The sequence below is a fragment of the Dioscorea cayenensis genome, chromosome 12 (assembly GCF_009730915.1).
Source record: "Dioscorea cayenensis subsp. rotundata cultivar TDr96_F1 chromosome 12, TDr96_F1_v2_PseudoChromosome.rev07_lg8_w22 25.fasta, whole genome shotgun sequence".
Taxonomy (NCBI): Eukaryota; Viridiplantae; Streptophyta; class Magnoliopsida; order Dioscoreales; family Dioscoreaceae; genus Dioscorea; species Dioscorea cayenensis.
The window spans coordinates 4,584,742-4,610,586 of record NC_052482.1 but is presented as its reverse complement, the minus strand read 5'-3'; the positions used below and the strand labels follow the sequence as shown (position 1 = coordinate 4,610,586).

At 42.2% G+C, this 25,845-nt stretch overlaps 3 non-coding genes across 3 annotated transcripts; 1 reads left to right on the top strand and 2 right to left on the bottom strand.

The window, feature by feature from the left end:
* Window positions 1-3,535: 3,535 nt before the first annotated feature.
* LOC120274403 lies at window positions 3,536-3,642 on the bottom strand. The gene has a single exon (XR_005540925.1). It is a non-coding gene; the product is annotated as a small nucleolar RNA R71 (small nucleolar RNA).
* An 11,447-nt stretch (window positions 3,643-15,089) lies between these two features.
* On the top strand, window positions 15,090-15,195 carry LOC120274260. The gene has a single exon (XR_005540791.1). It is a non-coding gene; the product is annotated as a small nucleolar RNA R71 (small nucleolar RNA).
* A 7,815-nt stretch (window positions 15,196-23,010) lies between these two features.
* LOC120274229 lies at window positions 23,011-23,117 on the bottom strand. Its single transcript, XR_005540762.1, has one exon. It is a non-coding gene; the product is annotated as a small nucleolar RNA R71 (small nucleolar RNA).
* Between the last annotated feature and the right edge of the window lie 2,728 nt (window positions 23,118-25,845).

The following is a 25,845-nucleotide window of genomic DNA, read 5'->3' as shown; positions in this document are numbered from 1 at the left end:
GTATGGCCACTAGATCAAAGAAGACAGTTACTAAACATCATAGAGGGCCTGCCCCTAAGCCGGAAGTCATGGAATTCACACTTCCTGTGCATCGAGCTCAGTTTCAGCGGTTAGCAAAGCTTAAGTTTGGTCAAACGCGAATCCCAGATGTTGGGTCACTCAGGAAGGTGCAACTAGCAAATAACATGGCTGATGAGGTCGAGAAACTATTATTGGTCGGTAGTTAGCCCAAGTTATTGAATATTCATGATCCTACTATCCACTCACTCACTTTAGAGGTGCTTGCTTCATTTGAGTTCGACCGCTCTTATGCTCATTTTGATAGTGTCGGCGCTATTCAATTCAGAGCTTTTGGGCAACATCATAGTATGAGTGTCACACAGTTCTCCACTAGACTTGGTCTATATGATGAGGTGTATACTGAGACTGAGGAGTATGAGAGTCTTCCAATTGAACCAGGAGTGTCTAATGCCTCATGTTTATCTCGACCTAGTTACAGATATCTTCATGCCATCATAAGCAGGTCAGTAAATGGTCGTGGTGATAGCACGGGAGTCATAAACAAGCAAGAACTTCTGTACTTATACTCCATGGTTCGAAATGAGCCGGTCCATCTGGGGCACATTTTAGCGGAGTATTTGAAGCGTCAAAAATAGTATCCTAGACTAGGTGTCATTTTCTCGGGTCCATACATTACTAGACTCATTTTGGGGATGGGTCTACGAGACACAATCAGCGCAGCCGAGAAGACGATAATACCAGCAGCACTTGGGTTAGAGACAATGAGGCTCATGGGTTTGGTCAGTAAATATCCAGATGGTGTTTATGTGCTGAATATAGTATTCGAGGATAAAGGTGTTGAGCCTCAGTCAATACCAATGGAGACCGAGGCACCTCCAGCGGCGGAGAACGTACCCCCCGTACATTTGTTTACACCATCTCGAGCTCATGATCGCTTTGAGAGGCTCGAGAATGCTTTAGGAGTGGTGCGGACAGAGGTCTCTGAGATCAGGGCCATGCAAGCCGCTCAGTACACAGAGCTCATGGCACGGTTCGACATATTACAGTAGATCTTAGAACGAGACGTCGCCTCCTCATTTGTCTTGAGACTGAGGACTCCTGAGGCCCCCTCGACATCTCCTGCACCCCATCTCCCATACCAGCACCGGTGGATCCACCTTATGTTTCCCCACCACCAACAGTAGCAGAGGGGCCGACTGAGCAAGACACCAATATTTGACTTTATTTTTCTGCATTTTCTTTGTTTAGCATTTTATTTTAGACTTGTTCACTCAAAAAGGATTCTCCTTCTGAGTTTATTTTCATTTTGCATCTCGAGTTGTATTCATTGTCTATCTTTTATATATACTCGAGTTATTTTGTTTTATTGAGCTTCACTGAATCCCCTCGTATATGCGTGTAGATGGTCTTGTCATTTGGGAATTGAGACTTTGTTATGGCACGGCTAAAGTGCTTTGGCACTTAACTGTGTGAGCTTCACAACCCATTGGAACACTACTCCCAAGGATTTAGCTTCATCAAACACAACACTAGGAATCAGGGGAGTATTGTTTTAAGTGCTTCTCCCACATTTGCTTTTGAATGATATCTATTATCAGTGAGCTTGCATGTGTACATTGGGGACAATGTACAACTTAAGTGTGGGTGGGGGAGTTTCATAGTGCACACATCCTTTTTATCTTTCTTGATTGATATACATGCTCACTTAGCTAATGGCGGTTCACCTTAGTTGCATTGATTGTATTCTTGAGTTTAGGAGAATTTTTAACATGGAATATCTTCATGCTCTAGTTTTATTTGAATTTTTAGGAATTTTTGCAAGATTTACACTCAGTGCACTGCTCACTCTTTAAACTCTATTGGAAACTCATGTTCAATGTTAAAAGGACTAGTTATAGTTGTTTCTTATGTTAAATTCTGAAAAAAAAATTGATGAAAAGAAGGAACAAAAATAGTTTTCATGTTTGTTTTACATGTTGGGTGGAAAGAGCTACCACCTATGTAGTATGAAGCTACTCTCATAAGTCGGATACTAGTTATGCCCTAATGAGAGAAAGAGCTATCTCATAGGAAGAGTGAAAGCTAGGGATTCAGCAACTTGAGGGAGGGTTTCGGCTAGGGTTTTGAGAGGTATTGGTTAGAGTTTTGGAGAGGCTCTACGGCTCTGACATTGTCATTCCTTTGGAAGAAGGTTGGTAGGGAAGCTTCTGTTGAGGCGTATCCTATACCGGACAAGGGAATCCTTGGACGACGAGTAGAGGACTTTCCACAAGACCATCTACACAACTATTGAGGGGGTTTCTCTATGGATTCATTGCTTTTACATTCTATTTCATTGATTGTACTTAGCTCCATGGAGAGCTAAACCCCTAGTGGGTACTTTGGTATTAGTGAACCCTAGGATGTATTGGTTTCATTGAATCTCTTTATTATGCTTTCAATTAATTGATGTGTGTTGTGAGCTCCAACCTTGAATGCTTGATTGTATGAACATTTCCCCTAGAGTGACACTAGGATGGAGAGTTCTTGTTGGTAACCTTGTGAGTGAGTGACACACCACGAGCGTTAGACAAAGCTGGTTGGAAAGGGTTGAGAGGGTGAGTCGAGGGATACAGTAGCGTCCCCTTTCCCCTCCGACGTGATAGATTCTACCTCCGTTTCTCGAGTTCTTTGCGGCCATAGTAGAGTGAATGGTGTAAGGGATGACCCTCCTTTGGGGCTTAGTTGCGCGTCCAACAGAGTGAAGCGTTGAGGTGATCTTAGTATCTAGGGCTTAATCGTGGTTAGGGACCTTCCACCTGGACCAAAGGGTTAGGTCTATAATTAGGAAGAGATTTATCACTTGGAATCCCTAGAGCTTATATTGCAACTCGATTCGAGTAAGAGGTTAAGAGGTTATCTAATCTTTCCTCCGGGACATGTAAAGAGTTAGGCATAGTTGACCTTAGATTTGGGACTATGTATTTAAGGATTTCCACGATTCACCATTGCATTGATTAGGAAGCATAATAAAGGGTTCTTGCACTTGAAACGATTGTCCTAGGCGGAGCATTATCCGAGTACCCGATCTTTATTGATTGCCTTACCTTCTCTTTTACTCGTGCTCTCTTACTTGTCGTTTTCACTTTTGAGAATTGAATCATTGTCACACTTATCACTACTGATCTTTCACATAGCTAAGAAGCGGATTAAGTGTTTTTATTCCCTACTCCCTGTGGATTCGATACCCGCTCATCCAGGGTTATTACTTTGACAAACCCTTGCACCTGCAGGATATACGCAAGAGGACCTTATCAAGGATCCAAAGAGTCATATAGAGAACTTTCTCTAGGTGTACGACATGTTTAAGATAAATGGGGTAACGGATGATGCCATCAAGTTGAGAGCCTTAACATTTTCCTTGAAAGGGAGAACAAAGCAGTGGCTACACTCATTACCTAGAGCATCAATTACCACATGGGAGGAGATGGTAGAAGCTTTTCTTGGCCGTTATTTCCCTCCCGGAAAATATGCAAAGCTTAGGAATGAGATCTCATCCTTTGTACAAATGGAATTGGAGTCTCTATTTGAGATGTGGGAAAGGTTCAAGGAGCTCCTGAGAAAGTGCCCGCAACATGGATTCTCAGAGTGGATGATTGTTTAGACCTTTTACAATGGTTTAAATCCGAGTACAAGGCAACTCTTGGATGCGGCAGCAGGAGGTACCTTAGGTAGTAAGACCCCCAGTGAGGCCAGTCAACTAATTGAAGAAATTGGGTTAAACAACTACCAATGGAATGCTAGGGAGAAGAAAAATGTGGTCGGCCTCCATGAGATAGATGGAGTAACCTCATTGGCGGCTCAAGTGGAATTATTGAGTAAGAAGTCAGATCTCCTAACTTCAAAGAAAAAGGTGGCCATGACTACTTGCACCGGGTGTGGTGGAAGACATGCTTCCTCGGATTGCCCAATTTCTATTGGTGATGCATCTTCGATTGAGAATGTCGATTTTGTAGGTAATGCTATGAGGAATCAAGAAAACCCATACAGCAACACCTACAATCCGGGTTCGAAGAGTCATCCAAATTTCTCGTGGAGCAACCAAGGTCCACAAAAGGCCATGGGGCCAACGGGTTTCCAATAACAACAGCAAACACCAAACATGGAAAATAGAGTTTCAGGTTTGGAGACCCAAATGAATGATTTGGAGAAGGCCTTATGATAAATGCTTGAGTAGACATATTTTTATATATGTTTTACATGCATTGAGCATCATTTTTACTATGGTTTATGTCTCATATTGTGTATTTGGTGTTCTTTTATGCATATAGGTTGTGAATGCCTTGAAGAGTAAAAAGGAAGCAAAGATGGGCTATAAAGACATAATGTTGGGAGTTCTTGTTCAATTCAAGGACCAATACATGAGAGGAGTTTATAAACGTGGAGATGTGTGCCAACTTCCAAGAAGATTCAAGTCAATTCACTAGTTGGAAGGGCACAAAGGCAGCCACATCTTCATGTTTCTTCTCTTTGTGAAGATTGCAAGACCTCTCAAAGATACATCCATGAAGAAAAGTTTTATAGCCTACCACATGGACGTGTGCACGGACATGTGGCCTCAAGAGAAGAGTGATTGGACCGCGATTTGTGAAAGTACTCTAGCAAATTACTTTAGCAGCACTGTATCAAAATTACTGTTCGCGCGCCGGCGTAGAAATTCCACACGCCCGCGTGAAAATTTCTGCAGCCCACGCGGCCGAGTGGAAAATCTACACGGGCGCGTGAGGGCATGTGACAGGCGCGATCTAAGGCCTATAAATAGCCATTTTGCCCTATTCTTTCTCATCTTTTGTGCGGCTCTTGAGGGGTGAGACGGCTAGGGTTTGGAAAGGAAGTCTTTGCGGCTTTGGAGGCGCTTCATCACCAACTTTGATCGATTCCTCCTCCGTCATAGCATCAAGGAAGCCACCGGTGAACCTAGCTTCGGAGTGGGTCCTTCAAGACATCGAAGCTCTCCATCAAGGCCATCAGTTCATATATAAGGGGTTTATTTCTATGGTTTTAATCTACTTTCATTCATTGATGGTGTGTTTTGTATGTTGCTCCATGGAGAGCTAAAACCCTAGAGGGTATTTGGGCTTGTGAACCCTAGGATTCTCATCTTTTGTGGATTTACTTAGTGTTTCTATTTAATCCGAGTTTGATTAAGTTTTAATCTTGTATTCTCATTGCTTGCTTGTTTAATTAATCCTTGTGGTTGATTGGATTTGCATGATTTGTTACTTTGATGTAAGAGAGGTCTCCATTAGAGTTAGAACTTCAAGGTTAAAGAGGGTTGAGAGGGTGAGTCATGAGATATTGTAGTGTCCCCTCTCCCTTCCGATTGAGTGTATTCTATCTCCGTTCCTTAAGCTCTATGCAACCATATTTGGTGTGAGGCGTGAGATTGAGAGATTTCTCCGCCGGGACCTTGTAGAGGGTTAGGATCCTTCGCCGGGAATTAGGGTTGGATCAACCTTTAGGAATCGGATACAACTCTTGGAATCCCTAGAGTGCATTGCAGTCATATGTGGTGTGAGGTGTTGAGATTGAGCGATTTCTCCACCGGGACCTCGTAGGGGACTAGTATCGGTTATCGGGAGGCCGGATCCGATTATATTTGGATTTCCACGACTTAACTTACTCATCATAGAAACACTTTGCTTATTCGGTACCTAATACATGAATCCTAGGGGTAGCATTGCCCGAATACCCCACTTTTACTGATTGAGATCTCCATCCATTTAACCCTTGCATATTCATCTCCGGTATTCACTTCTTCGCACATTAGATCACCACACCTTTCCATTTATCATTAGGTTAGAAAGCAGAGAACAAGTTAGTACTAGTAGCCCTGTTCCCTGTGGTTTCGACTGCCCACTCACCGGGGTAATTATTACTTCGACACCCGTACACTTGTGGTACATACACGCATATTCGGACGCGTGTCAAGTTTTTGGCGCCGTTGCCGGGGAACAGGATACTAGGAATGCTAGGACTTTGTTGCTCTAGCCACTTATCTTTTTCTTTATTTTGTCTATTCCACACTTTCTTTTTCTTCCATCATTCTCATCGGTTTTTATTTTGTTTTCATCATATTCCCCTCTATCTTCTTCCACCATTCTATTTTGTTTTATTTTGTCTTATTTACTTTTTCTTGCATGGAACTTGAATGATGATTAATCCAGTTGTAGATTTATATTTTCAGGTTGATGCTCTCACTAGAAAAATTGATCAATTTGTCAATGTTCATCAACAACACAATCCATATCGCATCAACTATCATTCAAATCAAAGGAGCTACCCAGAACTATTGTGGGATATTGATAGACAACAATGGGAAGCACCTCAACAAGAACTTCAATGGGATGAGAAAGTTGAAGAAGATGTACTTCGGTTGGAAAGAGTGCTACAGAGATTTATTGAAGCAACCGATGCCCGTTTCCAAAATATTTAGGCCACATTAAGTTGTCACGAGGTCTCCATTAAAAACATTGAGCATCAATTAGGAGAGATCTTGGGCATGCTTGCTAAGGAAAAAAAGAAGAATTTGAACAAGCAAGGCAAGTATCTCCGGGACATGATGAGGCCATGAACAACATGGAAGAAATTGGGCAAATTGATTACATTGAGGGCGTAAAAAGGAAAAAAACAAGAAATTGAATATCATTTTGAGATTTTTGGATTGTGTGATCAAGATTGTGCTTGTGAGCGAGAAAAATTTTTCAAGGGGATTTGCTAGTGTCATGCTCCTCTCAAGTTGAAAATACATTAGAAGAAGCAAACCCTAAGGTTATGGAACAAGCATATTTCTTTGTGATTGATCAACTCTTACAATGCAAGAGAGAGGTTTTGGTTAGGGAAGAAGATGTGGGTAGGAGATTGAAGCCATCCAATGACCCACCTGTGCTAAGCTTGGACAATTCAAAACCCAAATTGTTTCCTTGGAGGCCAAAGGTAAGATGGTTGGACTCTCCAACAAATACTTCTTCCCGGCAAGCTGATATTTGGTTTAAAGGAAGTAGCTATGCAATGTCTAGTCGGGAGGAACACACTCTTTTCAAGCCTCCATAATGTAAGCAAGAGGTACGTCAAGCTTAGTGACGTAAAACAAGCGCTACTTGGGAGGCAACCCAAGTTTTTAATTGTTTTCTAGTTTAGATTTCCATTTCTGCAGTAATAAATTCATGAGTGCGTGCTTTGATGAATTTTTGTTGGTGTTAAAGTTTTCATGGAAAATTTTGGTGATTTAAATTGATTTTCGTGTATGTGGCATGGTTGAGGGTGTAATTCATGTTTATAGTTGAAGAATTAGTGTTAATTTGAAGTTTGGAGCCTTGCGTGGACTGTCTGCAGAAATTTTGTAGCTCACGCAGTCGTGTGGAATTTCCACACGGCCGTGTACAGTACCTACGCGGGGTGTGGAATTTCCACACCCCCATGTGGCTTATAAGATTATGAGGGGTCACTTTTTCATTATCTTCACCACTTACACCCATCTTCTCCCACTTCTCCATCTTCAAGAATCTGAACTTTTGAGCGAAAAAAACTAATTTTTCATCAACTCCTTGGAGATTTAAAAAGTGTTTTTGCCGGCATTTGCATTAAGTTTCCTTCACCGATTTGCTCCGTAAACTTCATTTTCCCCTATCTTCTCTATGCCCTTATTTTTGCCAATCCATAGAGTTTTTATTGGTTTATAAGTGTTGTTTTTTTATGGAAAATCTTGTAGAAACACTTTAGAATGTATGGATCCGAAATTTTTGGAAGCGTTGGAGCCCAATCATGGCTTCTTGGCAATGGTTAGGCGCCCACGCAGGCGCGTGGCCGGCCCACACGCCCGCCTGGGCAGGGCTGGTCGTTCGGCTGCGCTCCCACGCGGGCGTGCTCCTAGCCCACGCGCCCGCGTGGGCTGGCGCCACGCACTCACGTGGCACCCTGGCCGAGACCAGAACGCGCCCGCGCGTGGCTTCCCCACACGCCCGCGTGGGTTGGAAAAGTACCCAATAAGGCCAGAAAAGTGCTTGGCTTGCCCTCCACGCCCGCGTGGAGCCCTGTACTCATCAAATTCATGCTTAACCCGACTTCTTTTGAAGCTTTATTTGCAGGTATGACACCAAGGACCAAAAAACTTGTTCCGAAATGCTTGTATTTCATACGGTTAACCTTGGATGAGAACATTATTTTTGGCACACCGGCAACACCGTAAGACGACGTTGATGCTTGAGGCGTCCCCACTCATGATTCTTTAGTTTTTCTTTTACTTTTTGTTTTCATTTATAGTTTTTTTCTTTATTTTTATTTTTATTTATAGACTTTAGTTAACTTTGTGTTTTTGTTTTTGTTTGTGCGAGTTTGTGCTTCATGTGTTTACTTATAAGAACGCGTACATCTTTTTCTATTTTTGTTGAGCTTCACCGAACCCCTTGTCTATGTGCGGATGGCCTTGAGAGTGATGTTGATGGTGTTTTTAGTCATAGACATGATCATGTGATATTGTTACATGGTCATGTGAGCTTCACAAACCCGATGAACACATACACCCATGAGTTAGGCTTCACCAAACGAAGAATGAGGGAGTTCGGGGAGTCCTATTTTTAATTGCATTCCCACACACATTATGCTTCCATTCTTATTATTTTTATTGTGCTTGCATGCGTACATTGAGGACAATGTACATCTTAAGTGTGGGGGAGGGTTCACCTTATATATGACTTTTTACTTGTGTTTTTCATGAGCATGCTCTTGTTGCCAATGAATGTTCACCTTAGAGTTAAGAGTTTAATTCTTAGTTTTTTTGGAGGTTATAAACATGGATTTTTATCATGCTATAGTTTTTCATCCAATTTTATTGAATATTTTTTTCTCCGATTGCTCTTTTGTGCACTTTTTCTCGCTCATTAGACCTATGAAGACTCTAGTTCATTATGTTTGGGACTTTAGTGTGCTAGTTTTTATTTTTTAAAAAAATCCGAAAAATTTGAAAAAAAAAAAGAATTGGAAATTGTTTGTACATAGGGGGTGGAAAGAGCTACCATCCATGATGTATGTAGCTACTCTCATAAGACGGATACTTGTTATGCCCTAATGAGAGAAAGAGCTATCTCATGGGATGTGTGAAAGCTACCATCCTTGGTAGAAAGAGCTACCACCTCGAAAGTGTGAAAGCCACTCGGGAGGCATCTTGGGAAAGGGCTACCTTAGAGGTTGTGTGAAGCTACTACCTATTCTTTCTGTTTATAAGTAAGTCCCATGTTAATAAGAATTTGGTAGTGCACATTGTGTTGAAATGAGTTGAGTTTTTCACACACACACGCATTCGGATTTTATCACATTCATTTTTGATTGGATTGTTTGCTAGAGCATTGATTGTTTTGTCTAGTGTTTGATTCTCTCCATGACTGTAGAATTTTATTCTTGTACTCTTTTGGTGAACCTAAGGCCAAGCACTTCTTTTTTCTTTCCATGAGTTTAATGTTTAATTTTGCTTGAGGACAAGCAAAGACTTAAGTGTGGGGGAGTTTGATAAATGCTTGAGTAGACATATTTTTATATATGTTTTACATGCATTGAGCATCATTTTTACTATGGTTTATGTCTCATATTGTGTATTTGGTGTTCTTTTATGCATATAGGTTGTGAATGCCTTGAAGAGTAAAAAGGAAGCAAATATGGGCTATAAAGACATAATGTTGGGAGTTCTTGTTCAATTCAAGGATCAAGACACGAGAGGAGTTTATAAACGTGGAGATGTGTGCCAACTTCCAAGAAGATTCAAGTCAATTCACTAGTTGGAAGGGCACAACGGCAGCCACATCTTCATGTTTCTTCTCTTTGTAAGTGTGTGAACTCACTCAAAACAACCCAAGTTATACTCCTCAAAGTTCTAAGTACAAGGGACTTATTTATCTACAAAAGTGATACAAATTTTAAAAGATGGTAGTAGCTTCACACATCCTCTAAGATAGCCCTTTCCAAAGCGGCCGCTAAGGTGGCTTTCACACTTTCGAGGTGGTAGCTCTTTCTACCCGAGTGGTAGCTTTCACTCATCCTATGAGATAGCTCTTTCTCTCATTAGGGCATAACTAGTATCAGACTTGTGAGAATAGCTTCATACTTCATAGGTGGTAGCTCTTTCCACCCAACAAACACAAATAAACAATAAAACTATTTTGTTCCTTCTTTTCATTTTCCAGTTTTTTTTTTCCAAAATTTAGCAAAAGAAGTAAACCTAACTAGTCCCTTTAACATCAAACATGAGTTTCCAATAGAGTTCAAAGAGTGAGTAGTGCACTAAGTGTAAATCGGGCAAAAATTCCTAAAAATTCAAGCAAGCACTAGAGCATGAAAACATTCAATGTTAACAATTCTCCTAGACTTAAGAATACAATCATTGCAACTAAGGTGAACCGCCATTGGCTAAGTGAGCATATATCAATCAAGAACAATAAAAAAGATGTGTGCAATATGAAACTCCCCCCCCCCCAAACACACACACTTAAGTTGTACATTGTCCTCAATGTACTCATGCAAGCTCACTCAAAATATATCATTCAAAAATAGATATGGGAGAAACAATCAAAACAATACTCCCCTGATTCCTAGTGTTGCGTTTGATGAAGCTAATTCATTGGGAGTAGTGTTCTAACGGGTTGTGAAGCTCACACGGCCAAGTGCCGAAGCACCTTGGCCGTGCCCATGACTAAGTCTCAATTCCCAAGATGACAAGACCATCTGGACGCATACACGAGGGGGTTCAGTGGAACTCAAGAAAAACAAAAATAACTCGAGTGTATGAAAGATGAAGCAATGAATACAACTCGATAAATGCAACATAACATAAACTCAGAAGGAAAAATCCTTTCTGAGTGAACAAGTCCAAAAATAAGAAAATAAAATAAAGTAAAATGCATGAAAGTAAAAGAAAGGTCATGTGTCAGAGTCGCTCTCGGGCTCCGTTGCTGCTGTTGCTGCTGAAGTGGATGCATATAGTGGGTCCTCTGGTGCTGGGGTCGAGGATGGAGGTGCTGGAGGAATTGAGGGAGCTTGAAGAGTCCTCGGCTGTAGGATAAATGAGGAGGCAACGTCTCACTCTAGGATCTGCTGTAATATGTCGAAACGTGCCATGAACTCTGTATACTGAGTGGCCTGCGTAGCCCTAATCTCGGCAACCTCAGCTCGGACCACTCCTATAGCATTCTCGAGCCTCTCAAAGCAATCATTGTCTCGAGATGGTGAAAACATATGCACTGGGGGTGGTTCCTCGGCCGCTGGAGGTGCCTTGATCTCCTTCGATGCTGGCTGAGGCTCGGTGGCGGGCTGAGATGCTCCGGCTTAATCACCTTCATCCTCAGCTATCTCTGGGGCTGGTAGGACTAAAGCAAAAACCCCTGTCCGAACCCTGTGGACCATGCCCATCAACCACATTGTCTCTAGACCCAAGGGAGCGGGTACACTCATCTTCTCGGCCCCGCGAATCGAATCCAAGAGACCCATGCCCAGCACTAATCTCGTAATGTAAGGGGCTGAGAAGATCACTCCCAATCTAGCATACTGTCCCTGATGTCTGATGTAATCAGCCAAGATGTGCCCTAAGTGGATCGGTACGCGCTCTACCATCGAGTACAAGTACAGCAGCTCCTGACGGCTCAAGATACCAGTACTGTCACCACGGCCATTCACCGACCTACTCATGATGGCGTGCAAATATCTGTAGGCAGGTAGGGAAAGGCACATGGCCTTGGACACCCCCGGCTCATACTGACCTTCTGTAAGCTCTCTGCGGGGTCAAGGTTCCAAGATAATCAGTAGGCAACTATGTATACTCCTCTATAGCTGTGAATGCCTCCTCATATAGGCTAAGCAGTACAGAAAACTGCGTAATGCTCAAGCTATGGTGGCGTCCAAATACTCTGAATTGAATGGTACCCAAACTGTCGAAGCTCGCATACGCTCTATCAAACTCGAACGAGGAGAGCACCTCCAGTGTAAACTCTCGGATGGCTGGCTCTCTAATAGTCAGCAATTGCCGCCAACCGCCTTCTGAAACTAGATCCTCGATCTCATCGGTGAACTCATCACCCTGCTGAAGCTCCCGCAGTATAGTAGCGTCCAGGAATCTAGTCTGTCCGAAACGGAGTCTTGACAATCGCTCATAACAGACCTGATGTTCGGGAATCGCAAATCGCATGCCCTCGGGCTCAGAGGATGACTCACGTGGCCTCTTATCAATTTGCTTCTTTGACCTAGGTGCCATGATCTATAAAATTCAAACAAAATTGGTCAAACAAGTGGATAATACAATACTACAGAAATCCACACGGTCGTGTGGAATTTCCGCACATCCGTGTGGATTCACAGGGCGTGAGAACCACACGGCCACGCATCAACAATCCAAAAATACAACTCAATAATATTTCTAACTTCGTTCTAAACATAAATCATTGTTCCAATTGAAGAAACAAAGCATTATTAACCAGATTAATCGATAGAAATCATGAATTGACGAAGAAGATGATAAAAAGGGATTTACCGACGAAGAGAAGTGAGAAAATGAAGAGCCGGCCGGAAAACTTTGCTAAAATCCCACCAAACTGGCGCAATGGACTCGGAGAGTATTGTGAGAGTGTTTTCAAGTGAAAAGGAGTCGTGAAGAGGGAGAGAAATCATCCTCTTTTAAACAGAACTCGTGACTTTTGACGTTCTGTGCATCCACACGGACGTGTGGAAATTCCCCACGCCCGTGTACCTCACTTCTAAAGCTCCACACGCCTGTGTATTTTCTCTGGATAACTTAGAAAAAACCTGCAGGCTCTGCAGAAATATTCTGAACATGTTTACACACTCAGAGCTTGCCCTATTATGCAAAATTTACCAGATAAAAACACGAAATGGAACTCAAATGAACAAACTTCACCAATTCTCAACAAAACATACATTGAATTCTTTTAAAAACCCACTGCAAAATCGCAGCACAAGCACTCAAAAAATTGAAACACCAACACTTAACAGTTTATTCATGTAAACAACTAAATTGAAAGATACAAAAACTGTAAACACTTGGGTTGCCTCCCAAGAAGCGCGTGTTTAATGTCACTAAGCTTGATGTATCTTTCTTACCTCACGGGGGTTCATAAATGAAGGTTGCCCTCTTACCCATTGCTTGAAAGCATGATGAGCAAAGTCTCCTAAGGATAGAGGATGTACTCTCGAGCTTCGGACCACCTAGCAATGGTTTGTCCAACTTCCTTGGCTCATGTACGTCTCCAACAATATTGGAGCGTTTTCGGTGGCGTCTCTGAGCCCTCTTCATTTTTCGGAGCACCTTCTTCAAGATCCCCGGGGTAGATGTTACTTCTTCAGTCGAACCAAGCATCATTACTTCTTCATTGCTCTCCTCTTGGTCGAACAATCCTATATACGGATCCGGGTTGAACATTTCCTGCATATATTCATCAACAATTTCATCAGTAGTGTCTAGAAAGTATAGAGTGTCATCAAAATCGAGAGAATGCTGCATGGCTTCAGCAAGGCGCTATGTGAGCTTGTTATCTCCAACTCTCAATGTGAGCTCCCCGCCGTCCATGTCAATAAATGCTCTGGAAGTCCACAAGAACGGTCTCCCAAGTATCAAGGGTACATCTGCATCCTCATCGACATCTAGCACTACAAAGTCAACCGGAAAAATATACTTGTCCACCTTGACAAGCACGTCTTCAATGATGCCTCATGGATGTCACACCGTTCGGTCCGCCAATTGTAAAGTCATCCGAGTAGGCCTAGTCTCACCCAAGCCTAGCTTTTGGAAGAAAGTATATGGCATGACATTGATGCTCGCCCCTGAATCCGCCAATGCCATTTCCTCACGTAAGTTGCCGATGTTACACGGAATGATGAAGCTTCCCGGGTCTTTCTTCTTGTTCGGCATGTTCTTTTGCAACACCACCGAGCATGAAGCATCAAGCACCACTGAAGCACTCTCCTCCAATTTCCTCTTGTTGGTCAATAGGTCTTTCAGGAACTTTGCATACTTAGGCATTTGAGCCAATGCCTCAACAAAAGTAATGTTGATGTGGAGTTGCTTGAACAAACTCAGGAACTTCTTATACTATTCATCCCCTTGGTCATTCTTCAATCTAGAGGGATATGGGATTCTTGGCTTGAAAGGTGGGGTTGCCACCTCTTTCTCTTTGTTTGCTCCCTCCTTAACCTATACAACCTCGGGTGCGTGTTCTTTCGGCTTCTCACTCGGAGGCCTCCCTTCAACCTCACGACCACTTCTCAAAGTGATTGCCTTCACATGTTCTCTAGGGTTGGTTTCCGTGTTGCTTGGTAAACTTCCATGTGGCCTTTCGGAGAGTGACTTCACAATTTGCCCCACTTGATTTTCAAGATTGTGCAAGGAGGCGGTGTGATTGCGACGTGTAGCCTCGACTGATTCAAACCTTGTATTTAAAGATTGAACAAATCTAGCCAAGTGCTTCTCCAAATCCGTCATTCGGGTTTCCAACCCTGAAATTCTGTTTTCCACTTGAGGGGCTTGTTGTTGTTGTTGGAAACCCGATGGCTCCATGGTCTTCTGTTGTCCTTGATTACTCCATGAAAAGTTGGGATGATTCTTCCAACCTGAATTGTAGGTGTTGCTGTATGGATTCCCTTGAGGTCTCATTCCATTACCAACAAAGTCAACGTTCTCAATTGAAGAAACATCACCAATGACGATTGGGCAATCGGAGTGAGCATGTCCTCCACCACAACCGGTGCAATTGGTCACGGCCGCAACTCTATTCGAAGCTATAAGATCTAGCTTCTTATTCAAACTCTCCACTTGGGCCTCCAATGAAGTTACCGCATCAATTTCATGGAGACCGGCCACCTTTTTCTTCTCCCAAGCATTCCACTGGTAGCTATTTAACCACATTTCCTCAATCAATTGACGAGCCTCATCGGGGGTCTTGCTACATAAGGTACCTCCTGCCGCCGCATCCAAGAGTTGCCTTGTACTCGGGTTCAAACCATTGTAGAAGGTTTGAACAATCATCCACTCCGGGAATCCGTGTTGCGGACACTTTCGTAGGAGTTCCTTGAACCTTTCCCATGTCTCAAATAGAAACTCCAATTCCAACTGCACAAAGGATGAGATCTCATTCCTAAGCTATGCTGATTTTCCGGGAGGAAAATAACGGGCTAGAAAAACTTCTACCATCTCCTCCCATGTAGTGATTGATGCTCTAGGTAATGAGTGTAGCCACTGCTTTACTCTCCCCTTTAAGGAAAATGGGCAGGCTCTCAATTTGATGGCATCATCTGTCAAACCATTTATCTTCAGCATGTCGCACACCTTAAGGAAGCTCTCTATATGACTGTTTGGATCCTCATCGGCCAAACCGTTGAATTGTGCGGACTGCTGCAGCATATGGATGAATGCCGGCTTTAGCTCAAAGTTCTGACCTGTAACTGGGGGACGCACAATACTCGATTGTGTCCCCAACACTGAAGGTCTGGCATAACCGGATAGTGTTCATTGTTGCTCATTTTGTTCTGCCATGTTTTCAGATCCTTCTACTTCCAAATCAGCTGGATTATGCTGTTCTTGCACAGGTTCTTTCCCTTTTCTTCTAAGTGTACGTTCAAGCTCAGGGTCTTCTTCAATCTATATTGATGGATTCCCTCGGGTCATAACCTGCAGCTGCACCAAAAATAAAGAAAAAGAAAATTAGGGCAATGATAGAGTAAGAAGATATGAATTAGAATGTGTGGTGAAATAGCTAAGAAAACAAAGTGCAAAGTATCTCTAAACGCCTACTCTCCGGCAACGGTGCCAAAAACTTGACAAGATCCCCTTGCGTATATCCCGCAAGTGCACGGGTTTGTCAAAGTAATAATCCCGGGTGAGCGAGGTCGAATCCACAGGGAGTAGGGAGTAAAGATACTTAATTCGATTCTTAGCTATGTGGAGTATCAACAATGATAAGTGTGATAATGATTCAATTCTCAACAATTAAAAGCAACAAGTAAGAGAGCAAAAGTAAGGAGGAGGTAAGGCAATCGATAAAGATGGGGTACTCGGATGATGCTTCACCTAGGATAATCGCTTCAAGTGCAAGAACTCTCTATTATGCTTCCTAATAAATGCAATGGTGAGTCGTGGAAATCCTTACATACATAGTCCCAAATCTAAGGTCAACTATGCCTAACTTTATTCATGTCCCGGAGGAGAGATTAAATAACCTCTCAACCTCGCACTCGAATAAAGTTGGAATGAGCTCTAGGGATTCCAACTGATAAATAGCTTCCTAATTATAGACCTAACCCTTTGGTATAGGCGGAAGGTCCCTAGCCACAATTAAGCCCTAGATACTAAGATCCCCTCAACGCTTCACTCCATTGCACGCGCAACTAGGCCCCAGCGGAGGTTCATCCCTTAGACCATTCACTCTATTATGGCCGCAAAGAACTCAAGGAACGGAGGTAGAATCTATCACGTCGGAGGAGAAAGGGGACGCTCATGTACCTCTCGACTACCCTCTCAACCCTCGCCAACCTAGCTTTTTCTAACGCTCGTGGTGTGTCACTCACTCACAAGGTTACCAACAACAACTCTCAACCCTAGTGTCACTCTAGGGGAAATGTTCATACAATCAAGCATTAAAGGTTGGAACTCACAATAAACATCAATTTATTGAAAGAATAATAAAGAAGTTCAATGAAACGAATACATCCTAGGGTTCACAATCACCCAAGTACCCACTAGGGGTTTAGCTCTCCATGGAGCTAAGTACAATCAAAGAAATCAAATGTAAAAGCAATGAATCCATAAAGAAAACCCTCGATGGTCATGTCGATGGTCTTGTGGAGAGTCCTCTACTCATCGCAACGGATCGTTTGTCCGGCCTAGGATACCCCTCGCCGGATCGATGCCGACGAAAGCTCTCCCAATAACCTTCTTCCAAACGATGCGCGCGATGTCAGAGCTGTAGAACATCTCCAAAACCCTAGATAATACCCCTCAAAACCCTAGCCGAAGCCCTCTCTCAAGTTGGGCAAAAGATGGAGAAAAGAATACCAAAATCGGGGCTGAATCGGCTTTAAATAGGGCTGGAATCGGGAAACTCCATGGGCGTGGACGCTACACGCGCCCGTGCGGAATTTCCACACGGGCGTGGATAATTTCCACACACCCGTGTGGATTCTCTGTCTCTCTGATTTCTCGGCCGACTGTGAACAGTGCTGCTACAGTGCTGTCTGCAGTGCTGCTACAGTCTTCGACCTGAATAACGTCCCAATTCCATACTTTCATCGGGGTAACGCAAACGGGCACTCGTTCACATCGTGAATCACTTGCTTCTTCAATGATATATATGTTAGTGGAGCTCTTGTTCTTATATGCATAAGACGGAATGCTCGAGTGTGACTGTCTTTGTGCCCCTCCAAATGGATGTGCTCACTCGAATGCGAGGAGGTTGGCACACACTCTAGCATCTCACACCTGTCCTATGTCTTCGCGTTTGAACCTTAGCAAGATCTCCTCCAAAATAGGTTCATTATGATCCACATTGGCCTATTTCTTTCATACTCAGCTTCACAACCATACCTGCATAAAAGTAACATAAAAACACACATATTAATGTAAAAACCTGAGAAAAGTAATGCTCAACATAAGGAATGAACACTTCACATTCATATCGCACAAGCACTTATCAACCGTGTGTTTAAGGATTTCCACGACTCATTAAGCATCAATTAGGAGATATAATAGTTGATTTTGCACTTGAAGCAATTGTCCTAGGTGGAACAATATCCGAGTACCCCATTTCTATCGATTGCCTGATCTCTTCTCTATTTGTGCTTCTCTGCTTCTTGTTTCTTTTATTCTTGCTTTCATTATATTTTATCAACAAAATCATTATTCCGTCTTTGCTAAGTTAGATAGCAATCTTGATATTTCTAGTCACTACTCACTATGGATACGATACCTACTCACATGGAATTTATTACTTCGACAACCCCATGCACTTTCGGGTCACACGCAAGTGGCGTTGTCAAGTTCTTGGGCCCCATTGCCTTGTAGTAGGCATTTAGAGATACTTTGCACTTGCTATTTTAGCTATTCATCATTCATTCTATTTCATATTTTCTTATTCTATCATCATTCAGATTTGTTTTCTTTATTTTGATGAAGGAAAAATGATCAACATACCCAAATTATTCGACACAATCACATGGATGGTTGAAAATATAGAGCAGAAAGTTCAACTTTTTGCAATACAAGCCACGCCGTGTTTTCATTTGTAAGAGCGCTACACTATTCACAATCAAGTGGAAGAATTAATTGTTGATTACATTTCTGGAATTCTTGATCAGAATGGTGAATTAGATAGTTTGCTAGATTAGTTCGAGAAATCTGCATTGGCATCTATGAGTAATCACTTAGAAGAAAGTTTGGAGATAGTCCTTGCTAAATTTGACTCGTACTATTATGAACAAAGATAGGAACTTTTTTCTTTGTGTGTGTTAATGTTAAGGAAGGAAAATGGTGAGATGGAGGAACTGATGGTCGTTGAATACCATTCAGAAGCAAATGCACAAGTGGAAGAGGTGAAGAATGATTTTGAATAGGAGGCGAACAATTTTGAGTAAATTGACAGATTGAAAGAGAGACTGCGCTCATTGATTGAGGAACCACTTTAGTTAGAACTTAAAACCTTGCTGGCACAATTGGAGTATGCCTTTTTAATGGAAGAATCAAAGCTCTCGGTGATTGTGGCTTCAAGTTTGTCTATGGATCACAAGGAGAAGCTTGTTAGTATGTTGAAAAGGTATAAATCGGCTATTGCTTGGAAGATCTCATATATCAAAGGCATAAATCCATCATTTTGCACTTATAAAATCTTGATGGAGGAAAATTATAAATCTGTGATCCAATCCCAAAGAAGATTGAACCCAAACATGAAGGAAGTTGTCAAAGGTAGAAGTGGTAAAACTACTTTATGCAAAGATTATCTACCCCATCTCCGACAATGCATGGGTGAGCCCAACTCAAGTAGTCCCAAAGAAGGGAGGAATGATGATTGTGAGGAATGAAAAGAATGAACTAATTTTACCAGAACAGTCACAGGTTCTCTTGTCTGCATTAATTACAGAAGGCTGAATAATGCTACTCAAAAGGACAATTTTCCATTACCCTTTATTGATCAAATGTTGGAGCAGTTGGTAGGGCATCAGTTTTATTGCTTCCTTGATGGTATGTTGGGGTACTTCCAAATTCCAATAGCTCTAGAGGATCAAGAAAAGACAACATTCACCTGTCCTTATGGTACTTTTGCTTATAGGAGAATGCCTTTTAGGTTGTGTAATGCACTGGCGACATTCTAACGCTGCATGATTGCTATTTTTGATGATCTTCTAGAAGACATAATGGAGGTGTTCATGGATGACTTTTCAGTATTTTGAGACTCCTTCGACATGTGTTTAAAGAATTTGGAAATAGTGCTACTGAGGTGTGAAGAGACAAATCTTACTCTTAATTGGGAAAAATGTCATTTTATGGTTCAGGAAGGCATTGTTCTCGGATATAAGATTTCCCAAGTAGTCATGGAGGTAGATAAGGTGAAGATTGAAGTCATAGAGAAGCTTCCTCCACCTACAAATGCAAAAGGGGTTCGTAGTTTGTTGTGACATGCAGGTTTCTATAGAAGGTTCATCAAGGATTTTTCAAAGATCATGCAATTGTTGACCAAACTTCTTGAAAAGGATGCTTCTTTTGATTTTGGGAATGACTGTCTGATGGCGTTCAATTTGTTGAAGAAGAAACTAGTGCAAGCACCAATTCTAACTATACCGGACTGGAACGAACCTTTTGAGCTCATGTGCGATGCAAGTGATTATACTGTTGGAGCAATTTTGGGTCAGAGGAAAGATAAGCAGTTCCGATCTATTTACTATTTTAGCAAGACTCTCATAAGTGCTCAAGAGAACTATACAACCACCGAAAAAGAGTTGTTGACAGTAGTGTTTGCTTTTGACAAGTTCAGGCAATACCTCATCCTATCTAGGGTCACAGTATTTACAGACCACTCGGCACTCTGATACCTTATGAACAAGGCTAATGCAAAACCGAGATTGATTCGTTGGATACTATTGTTGCAAGAGTTTGATATGGAGATAAAAGATAAGAGAGAAACCAAAAAATATCCTTGTGGATCAACTATAAACGTTAGAAGGTTGTGAAGGACAAGAACCGGTAATCAAAGAAATTAATGATTTCTTTCCAAAAGATCATTTGTATGTAGCGCAGGATTTTGATCCAGAAGACACTCCATCGTTTGTGGATTTTGTAAATAATTTGTCAGGGAAAGTACTGAAGTAGGGCCCCACCTTTCAACAGAAGAAAACGTTTTTAGTGATTCGAAGAACTACTTTTGGGATGATCCATATTTTTTTCTGATAAGTGCTTGTATGATAAGAATAAGAAGTGGTCTATCTTTATGATGAGCATTACTTTTATCAGGCTTTAGTGCTATTATGTGTGCATTTATGTTACTTTCATGCATATAGGGTTATGAAGCGGAATGTTAGAGAAAAGAAGCCAATGTAGATCATGAATGCACCATTTGGAGGAAATCTTGAGAATGATCAAACGCGAAGACATAAATCGGGTTCAAGATACGAGAATGTGTGCCAACCTCCTCGTATTCAAGTTAGCACAATCGTTTGGAGGGGCACAAAAGTAGTCACATTCAAGTATTCTGGCTTGTGCATGTACAGTAAGATCTCCACCAATACAACGTTTATTGAAGAAGCAAAGCATTTTACGATGTAAACGTGTGCCCATTTACGTTACCTCGATGAGAACATGGATTTGGGAGTATTTCGGGTTGGTACGGTAGCAGAGTACTATAGCAATTCGTTGTAGCAGGTGCTGTTCACAGCCGGCTGAGAAAAGTGATTTCCAGAGAATCCACACGGGCGTGTGGAAATTCCACAAGCCCGTGCGTTAATTCCATAGGCCCGTACGGTGAATCCACATTGGCGTGTGGATTCTTGATTCCAGCCTTATTTAACGCCGATTTTAGCACCGATTTCAGTATTCTATTCTGCATCTTTTCACCAACTTTCAAGAAGCCGGCGACTAGGGTTTTCAGAGGTATTGGCAAGGGTTTTGGAGTGGTTCTATGGCTTCGACATCATGCTCCACTTGGAAAAAGGTTTTTTGGGGAGCTTTCATCGGCAACGATCCGACAAGGTGTGCCCTACGTCGGACAAGGGGACATTTGGAGTAGACGAGGTCACTCCACAAGACCACTGACATGACTACCGAGGGGGTTTTCTATAGATTACTTGTTTTTACATTTTATTTCGTTGTTGATTGTAACTAGCTCCATGGAGACCTAAACCCCTAGTGGGTGCTTGGATTTTTGAACCCTTGGATGTATTTGCTTCATTAAACATTTTATTATGCTTTCATTAATTGATGTTTAATTTAAGCTCCAATCTTGAATGCTTGATTAATTGAATCCTCCTTTCGAGTGGCACTAGGGTTGAGAGTTCATATTGGTAACCCGTGTGAGTGAGTGACATACTGCGAGGGCTAGACAAAGCTAGATTGGTGAGGGTTGAGAGGGTGAGTCGAGAGGTAGCACAGCGTCCCCTTTCCCCTTTAATGTGATTTATCCTACCTACATTTTCTCGAGTTCTTTGCGGTTATAGTAGAGTGAATGGGCTAAGGGATGACCTTCCGCTGGGGCTTAGTTATAGAGGCAACAGAGTGAAGCGTTGAAGTAATTTTAGCACCTAGGGCTTAATTGTGACTAGGGACCTCTCACCTAGACCAAAGGGTTAGGTCTATATCTAGGAAGAGGGTTTATCACTTGGAATCCCTAGAAACCCATGTAATTCTATCAGAGTGCAGGGTGCTGAGATTAATCGATTTCTCCACCTGGACATGGTATATAGTTCGTCATGGTTGACCTTAGATGTGGGACAGTGTATTGAAGGATTTCCACAACTCATTAATGCATTAATTAGGAAGCATAATAGTTAGTTCTACACTTGAAATGGTTGTCCTAGGCGGAACAATATCCGATTACTCCATTTATATTGTTTTCGGTATCTCTCAATTTTATTGTGCCTCTTGTTCTTATTTCTTTTATCTCTTTTTATATAAATCTCATTCATCATACCATCGATTTATTCTCATCATAGTTAGATAGCAATCGTTGAGTTTGTATTTACTATTCATTGTGGATACGATACCCAATCACCTGGGATTTATTACTTCGACACCCGTGTACTTGCGATTTACACACATATTCGGTCTTGTCAAGTTTTTGGCACCATTGCAAAGGAGTTGCCGTTTATAGATACTTTGGACTTTGTTTTCTTAGCTATTCATTCATTCATTCTATTTCACATCTTCTTTTTCTATCATTGTTCTAATTTTTAGGTGCAGCTCCAGGTTATGACCCGAGGGAACCCTTCGATATTGACTAAAAGAGATCCTGAACTTGAACATACACTCAGAAGAAGGGAAAAAGAACCTGCACAAGAACTGTCCAATCAAGCTAAAATAAAAGTTGAAGGGTCAGATAATATGGCAGAACAGAATGAGTAACAGAGGGCACTTTTTGATTATGCTAGACCCTCTGTTTTGGGCACACAATCGAGCATTGTGCGATCCCCGATTACAACTCTGAATTTTGAGCTGAAATTGGCATTTATCCAAATGATTCAGCAGTCAGCACAGTTCAATGGTTTTACTGATGAGGACTCGAACAACAATATAGAGAACTTCTTGGAAGTTTGTGATATGCTGAAGATTAACGGTGTATCGGATGATGCTATTAGTTTGAGGGCTTTCTCAAGGGAAGAGCCAAGCAGTGGCTATATTCTTTGCCCAAGGCCTCAATCACGACTTGGAAAGAGATGGTCAAATCTTTTCATGCTAGATACTTTCCTCCATGGAAGTCGGCCAAGCTTCGCAATGAGATATCTTCGTTTGTGCAGATGGAGTTAGAGTCATTGTTTGAGACATGGGAGCGCTTCAAGGATCTTTTGTGGAGATGCCCACACTAAGGATTTACCGAATGGATGATTATTCAGACTTTCTACAATGGGTTGAATCCGAGTACAAGGCAGTTGTTAAATACCTCCACAGGAGGTACAATGGGGAGTAAAAACCCGAAAGAAGCCTGATAGTTAGTGGAAGACATGGCCATGAACAGTTATCAGTGGAATGCACAGGAAAGGAAAAAGGTGGCCGTGCTCCATGAAATAGATGCTGTAACTTCATTGGCTAATCAAGTGGAATCATTGAGTAAGAAGTTAGATATTCTAACTTCTAATAGAGTGGCAGCAGTGACTACTTGTACTAGTTGTGGTGGAGGACGTGTTCCCTCTGATTGCCCGATCTCTATTGGTGATGCATCATCAGTGGAGAAAGTTGATTTTGTGGGTAATGCAATGAGGAACCACGGGAATCCATATAGCAACACCTACAATCCAGGTTGGAAGAGTCATCCCAATTTTTCGTGAAGCAACCAAGGACCACAAAAGGCCATGACACCAACTGGTTTCAAACAACAACAAGCCCCAAACATGGAGAACCGAGTTTCAGGATTGGAAACCCAAATGGCCGATCTAGAGAAGGCCTTAACTAGGTTTGTGGAATCGTCAGATACAAGGTTTCAATCAGTTGAGGCTACACTTCGCAACCACACCACTTATTTGCATAATCTTGAGAATCAAGTGGGGAAAATTGCGAAATCTCTATCAGAAAGACCACAAGGAAGTTTACCAAGTAATACTGAAACCAATCCTAGAGAGAATGTGAAGGCGATCACTTTAAGAAGTAGTCGTGAGAAGCCCAATGTAGACGCACTTGAGGTCATAGAGGTTGAGGAGGGAGCAAGCAAAGAAAAGAAGATGGAACCCCCACCTTTCAAGCCAAGAATCCCTCATCCCTCTAGATTGAAGAATGACCAAGGGGATGAACAGTACAAGAAGTTCCTGAGTTTATTTAAGCAACTCCACATCAACATTCCCTTTGTTGAGGCATTGTCCCAAATGCCTAAGTATGCAAAATTCTTGAAGGACTTATTGCCCAACAAGGGAAAGTTGGAGGAGAGGCTTCAGTGATCTTGGATGTCTCTTGTTCGGCGGTTTTACAAAAGAATATGCCGAACAAGAAGAAAGACCCGTGAAGCTTCATCATACTGTGCAACATTGGCAATTTGGGTGAAGAAATGGCATTGGCAGACTCAGAAGCCAGTATCAACTTCATGCCATATTCTTTCTTTTAGAAGCAAGGCTTGGGAAAGCCTAAGCAAACTAAGATGACATTGCAATTGGCATACCGAATAGTGAGACATCTGAGGGGCATCATTGAAGACGTGCATGTTAAGGTGGACAAGTATATTTTTCCTGTTGACTTTGTAGTGTTGGATGTCGATGAGGATGCGGATGTTCGTTTGATACTTGGGAGCCCATTCTTGCGCACTTCTAAGGCATTAATTTACATGGACGGCACAGTGCTGACACTAAGGGTTGGAGATGATAAGTTCATATACAGCCTCGCCGAAGCCATGAGGCATTCTCTCAACTTTGATGATACTTTGTATTTTCTAGACACTACTGATGAGATTGTTGATGAATACATGCAGAAAATGTTCAACCCAGACACATATGAAGGTTTGTTCGACCAAGAGATGGACAATGATGAGGTAATAATGCTTGGTCCAACGAAAGAAGTGCCCTCTACTCAGGGGATGAAGAGGGCAAGGAGACGCCATCGGAAATGCCCCAAGGCTGTTGGGGAGGTGCGTAAACTGAACAAAATGGATGAACCTCTGCTAGGTGGTACCAAGCCCGATAATTTCACCTCTACCTTCAAGAGACTTTGCTTATCATGCTTTCAAGCTATGGGTAAGAGGGCAACCTTTATCTATGAACCCCCGTGAGGTAAGACAAGGTACGTCAAGCTTAGTAACATTAAACAAGTGCTTCTTGGGAGGCAACCCAAGTGTTTACTATTCTCTTAGTTGTTAGCATAGTGTTTGCATCAATAAAGTGTTGAGTGTTGGTGTCTTGAATTTTTAGTTACTTTTGCTGTGATTTTATTGTGTACTCTTAATGTCATCATGTGTTTTCATGTGGATTTGGTGAAGTTTTGGTCGATCGAGCTAGTTTCTCATGTTTTTCGCTTGTGTATTTTGCATAATAGGGCAGGCTCTAAGTGTGTATACATGTACATAAATTTTTCTACAGAGTCTGCAGTGTTTTCTAAGTCATCCAGGGAAAACGCATGGGCATGTGGAAATTCCGCACGCTCTTGGATTTGCATTGCGAGCTTGTCCAGAGAAGACACAGGGGTGTAGACGCGCCTCTGCAAGCGACCTTGTGACTTCCACATGCTTATGGGTATTTTCCGCACGGACATGCATTTTCCTACAGAGACTTTATTAATTTATCCCGAGTGCACGCAGGGCCGTGGACTCGCCGCTGTGGGAGAACCTGTGACAGACTCACGGGAGTGGATACTTCTCGCACCCCATTGTGGATCTCTGCAGAATAGCTCTCCTCCATCCCGAGAAGACACAAGGGTGTACGCTTTCCCCTGTAAGTTGGACATGTGAATGTCCACGCCCGTGCAGAAGTTTTTCGCGGACGTGCAAAACACTTAGCGATATTTCTTTGTTGTATAGAGAAGCCATAGGGCGCGTGCGGCTGCTCTAGTGGGTCAGGCGCATGGGCGTGGATATTCTCCGCATGCCCGTGCGGATGCTTTCAAAGACATATAGTGGCATCCAG